This window comes from Octodon degus, unplaced genomic scaffold, assembly GCF_000260255.1.
Source record: "Octodon degus isolate 3935 unplaced genomic scaffold, OctDeg1.0 scaffold00020, whole genome shotgun sequence".
NCBI lineage: Eukaryota > Metazoa > Chordata > Mammalia > Rodentia > Octodontidae > Octodon > Octodon degus.
Genome location: NW_004524596.1, coordinates 14,765,121 through 14,770,728, shown reverse-complemented (window position 1 = coordinate 14,770,728; position 5,608 = coordinate 14,765,121). Strand labels below are relative to the sequence as shown.

Sequence of the window (5,608 nt, the reverse complement as noted above, 5' to 3'; positions counted from 1 at the left end):
TTTTTTTTTTTTTTGGCAGAACCAGGGATTGAACTCAGGCCCTTGCTTGCCAGGCAAGCGCTTATTCTACTGAGCCATCTCCCTGGCCCCTCCATATGGGTAGTTCTAAGATCTGAAAAACTGGGAACTGACGGACTATTCTAAAGAACTCCTTTTCTTTCCTTTAAACATACTGGATGGCTAGAGATGGTTCATTAGTAGGTCTTTAGTTTTTCTTCCACTCTTCTCCACCCCCATGTACTCATCAGTGCAGACTGTGTACCAGCTGTTTGTTTTCAATGATAATATAGTTTATGAAGGATGAGATTGAGAAAATAGTATGTTGAGATTGCAGAGCAAAAGTACAGCATGCCATAAAAATTTGTAACAGAACCTTAATGTATTTGGCTTAATATATATGTAGCTCAGAGACCGAAGGAATGGTCTAGTTTTTCTAGATATGCTGAGGACCTTGTTTTATATCTTAGGGTCGTTGGAATGTGTCATTTATTTCACTTATGAATATGGTCTCAAATTGCATCCATTTACCAATAGAAGTCTCCAGTTTATCCTTCTTTGTGGCTAAGTAGTACTCCAGTGTAGAAAAAGATCATATCTTTTCTTATCCATTTCTTGGAAGAGATAAAAAGAAGAGCAGAACAGAACCACAACCACAAATTGGCTAAAAACCATATTTTCATTCATATAAAAATAGGATCAAGTGATGAAGAAAAAAACAAAACCAAGTCAACAATAAAAAACAAGGGGGAGAGAGAGGGAGAGAGTAGGAGGGAGAGGGAGAGAGAGAGAGAGAGGGAGAGAGGGAGAGAGAGAGAAAGTGCACTTCTAGCTTTGCTTCTGCTGTCGCTGGTAGACCATTTGTCAGGACAATCTTGGTCTGTGTTGATTTATTCTAGCAGTAGCCTCTTAGTGGGATAGTGGATAAGCTTAATGAGCCTGCACCTTCTTGCAGAGACCAGACACATTCAGCCTGAAGACTTCAGTGCACCTTCCGTGGGCCTGAGCCCAGCTGCAAGCCACTAGATGGAGCCAGCAGCTGCCCTGACTTCTGAGCTCAGCCGGCCCGTGTCCAGGATGGCTCCTGGCCAATCACTGTCTCTCAGGGAGGACTGAGCCCTTAGTGCTCACCACCAGCTGGGGCAGTCCTTCATGTCCACTGCTCCCCTGCGCTGCAGCATCTCCCTATGGAGGCCTCTGGAGTTGCTGTTAGTCACCCTGTGTCTGCAGATTTAAATTGCTATTCTCGCACAGTGAGTCCTTTGTCAGGGAGTAGGCACTGCCAGCGACTTCTTCCTTTGTTGAGGTTTCTCTCTTCATTCTGTGGGCTTCATTTCATGCTCATTATTTTTCCTGGGCTTAGGAGCCCACCTGTCTTCTGTCTTCCTCACACTGCTATATACTAGTGTCTGAACAGTGACTCAGAGAGGCTCTTTCTCTGCTGTTCACCACTCCCTCATCTTGGTCTTCCACCCCTACAAACTTTAAACAGAGGAGTGTTGATCATGTTGCATTTTAAGATCATTCTGGCTGCAATGTAGGACATTGTTGGCAAAACCAAGAGCAGATGTCGTGGCAAGAGATGGTAGCTTGGGGTCTAGGGAGATAGCTCAGCGGCATGACCACCTGCCTCACAATTGCAAGTTTGATCCCCTGTACTACAGAGAGAGAGAGAGAGAGAGAGAGAGAGAGAGAGAGAGAGAGAGAGAGAGAGAGAAATAGAAATGGTATGGTAGCTTGGAGTTGGGTGGTAATAATAGGAAATAAAGAGACTGATTTATACCATATTTGTGAAGTAGCATCTGCTGCAGAACAAGGTATCTGATTAAATGATGTGTAGATTGGTTAGGGAGAGGTAAAGGGAAGCATGACATTTGTATGGCTTAAACAGGTGTTAGTGCCATTTATTATTTTATAAATACTATATAAAATACATTATTAGAGCACAGAAAAGTTAGATAGAAATTTTATTATCTAATTAGTAATAGTGAAGAACTATTAAAATAATACCTAATAATTATTTTAGGTAGCTAATACTAGTAATATAAAAATAACATCTAGAGTTTGGTTCAGCAACTGAACAGTTTATTTGGAATTGTGTTGTTCCTTTAGGAGGGTGACTATGAAGAGGACGTCTGCGCTTGTCAGATGCTGTACTGGTTGTGCTTGTGGGAGTGCTTCTGATCCAAGGGTCTGCCTTTGCTCTTTAAACAGAAACACATGTGAGGGGTGATCTCAGCAGCTCCCTGCTCATGGCTTGGATTCTGTAACAATCAGAATCTGTCATTTTGAGCTTGTAGATTTGTTTTTGCTCCAATGAGTACATTTTTGTCTCTGAAATTGTGCTTTTTTTGTTGGTAGATTTAAGTGGAACTGTCTCCTATATCTAGTTCTCTCTTAAGTAGAAAAGACAAGCTGCATCGAGAAAGCCTACTTCTGCCTCACACAGAAGAAACGGGGAGAACACATTCCTTCCTTTAGGGCACTGGTCCTTGCAGTTGTTTCTAGTACTGCCCTGGCCCTTGTATGTGCGTGTGGATCTGTGCTAACCTGCCTTCACTTTGTGTTTTGTTGTGCACATCTCCCATGGCGTAGGTTTTGTATTGTGGCATTTGGGTTAAGTGAGCCACTTCATAATTTTATTCAGAGGTATTTGGCTGTTGAGTGAGAGGAAGAATCAGGTGTTGAGATGATGTCTTGCAAGGTACATTGATTGTATTACTTTAAAGATAAAATAAGTTTTGTGAGTTTACAGTACTATTTCATGTCCCTGGTGCCATGAATAGATACTAGAAAACCAGTGAAAGAGCAGAAATTATTGTTGGGTAAAGAATATAAAGAAGTCTCTATAATGCAGAAAATGGATATGAGTGTAATCTTTCAGGGTCAAAGTTAAGCTGAATAAATGAGCCCTGTTTAGGAATAAAATAGATCTACAGCCCTCTGCTCCAGGGAGAAGAGTCCAAGGAGGATCTTGAGGGTTGAAGACTGTTCGGGCCTCAAGCGTGTATAGGTAGAGAATCTTAAGGACTTTTGGCTTTTTCCTGCAAAAAGTAAACAGTTGGGGCTAAAAATGAATGACTTTAGCAGACATCAGATAAATATATTAAAAAAAAAACTACTCTATTAGAGTCTTCCTGCGTCTGAGCACTATCTTCTTAGCTCATTGTTCCATAACCCAGAACTAATTTTTTCTTTCTAAAAATTTATTGTTCTTTGAAACAGTCTTACTGTGTAGTCCTGACTGACCTGGGAGTCACTGTGACCCTCCTACCTCTGCCTCCCATGTGCTGGGATTAGAGGTGTGCACTACCAGGCCCAGTTCCTATTTTCTTTCTTAACTAGCCCACATCTGTGGCCTTGTGTCTAAGACCCTGTATAATCTATCCATTGCCATATTTTCTAGCTTTATACTCCCCTGACTTGATCCTGCTGCTTTATGGCCTACAGTGTAGTCCTAATCAGCTTGTAGTTACTTGAATTTGACTTCCGGGAAGATGGTAGAGTGGTGAGCAGCAGAGAAACAGCGTCTCTGAGACCTGGCGTTCAGACACTGGAAAATAGCAGTGTGAGGAAGAACAGGAGGGGACTGGGTACCCAGTACTCAGGAGGGCTCTAAAGTGAGAATTGAAGCCCATGGGGAGAGTGAAGAGAGAAGCTTTAATGAAGGAGGCAGGGAGCATTTTCTCCCTGAGCCTGGATTCCCTGCAGGGAGGCTCAGCTCCAACCTGCAATTACTTGAATTTATCATGCTCTCATGTGCTCGGGAGCTTTTACATGTGCTGTGGTTTCTTTCCAGAGTAATTGTGTTCATTTGTCTTGCTTCTAAGGCATAATTAATTTTTACAAAACATTTCATATTTCTCTTTTGGGAAGTCTTTCTTGACATTGGAGTTTCAGCAGTGATGATGATGATGATGGTGGTGGGGGTGAGAACAGCAGTACTTCAATGTGCCAAGAACTGTTCTTGGTAACTACCCAAGTAGGTCGTACTGTTGCTCCCATTTTACAGATGTGGAAATAGTAGTGCAGTACAGATAGATATATTTTAGTAAATCCTCCAAGAAAATAGTAGAGCAGAACTTGAAGGAAGGTGGTCTGGCTCATATCTTGCTTATAACTAGTATGCTATAGTGCTGTCACCCCTGCTTTTGAGTTGTCTGTGTCTTACGTATTTCTTTTTTTACATTTACTTTGTGATGCATTTGTTAAGACATTTTGCTCTTTGAAAGTGAGACTTGTATGTCTGATTTTTACTCTTCTTTCTATCTCTTTTTCTCATGAAGCTGACAGTAGGGCGTGGCAGTAGTTTGGTGGAAGGAAGAATATATATGTTGTCTAAAAGCATGTTCATTCAAACTTTATTTATTTGGCACAGGGTCTCGCTACTCATAGTGATCCTCCTGTCTCAGCCTCCCCAGCACTGAGAATATGGGTGTGTGCCACCATGTGCTATTTCAGGGCTGGCATGGCAGGAAGGGCTGGGGATTGAACTCAGGTTCTTGTGCTTGCCAGACAGGCACTTAGACCACTGAGCTATCTTCCCCAGCCCAGCCTGGGCATTCAAATTGAAAAATAAAACTGTGCTGCTGAAATAACACCTCTCTGTGAAAAAGGATTCATTACTTGTTATGTAAGCATTGATATTAACATTGTAAATGCCTAAATCTTTGCTGAAATTAGTTCGTTTTCTAGCCTGAGTTAACTATAGGAGATAAGAATACTTTTCAGCTAGGTTAATGGTTATTACAAATTATTAATATTTTCTTAATGGTCTCCATTCACTAGACAGTGAAAAACAAAGACAGAAGTGTTGCTAGTAGACAAAAACACAGAAGGCTGGATTTGTTCTTTTCTACTTGCTTTATTCTTCTCCCGTGCGCACTGATGATTAGCTCTGTGGCGTTTCCATTGCCCAATCCACATAATGCAAATGCTGCCTGGTAACCAGAATGACCTGAACAGTAAGTTCAGTTCTCAAGAACCGAAGCAAGGTTAAAACCGAGTTTCCTCTCTGCTCAGTCTCATTTCACTCCCAGGAAAGAGAAAGAAATCGGATGAAGATACAGTGCTTGAGTTAGCCATAACAAAGCACTGTGGACTGATGTGAATGAGCAGACTTAACCAACAGGAATTAACTTGCCGTTCGGGAGCTGACTAGCTCAGCACCTGAGGAGGGCTTTCTTCCTGTGCTGCCCCACAGTAGATGGTGTGTGGGGAGAGAGCTCTCTGATATTATAACCTCATCTAAACCTAATTATCTCCCAGAAGCTCTACTTCTAAATATCATTGCCTTGGAGGCTAAAGCTTCAGTGTATCAATTTTGAGAGAGACACAATTCAGTTCCCAACAGTGCTATAACAACTTCTGGTAACTTACTTACATCCTAAAAGTGTGGCCTACTAACAATGCTTTGGAGACTCTTCCCAGAAGAGGAAAGCTTTTCACTTAAGGTTTTTTTTTTAATTTTCTTTATTTGTGTGTGTGTGTGGCCAGCTCAGCCCACCAGGGGGCGGGGCTGGCTGGCATGTGGTGCTGGGGATTGAACCGCGGTCCCTGTGCTTTAGCTAAGCTTGTTCTAAGTAGGTACTTTAGACCACTGAGCCATCTC

The 5,608-nt window shown here is 42.0% G+C and overlaps 1 protein-coding gene across 1 annotated transcript in view; it reads left to right on the top strand.

The window, feature by feature from the left end:
* Srbd1 (S1 RNA binding domain 1) overlaps positions 1-5,608 on the top strand; it is a 236,736-nt gene that overhangs the window by 53,861 nt on the left and 177,267 nt on the right.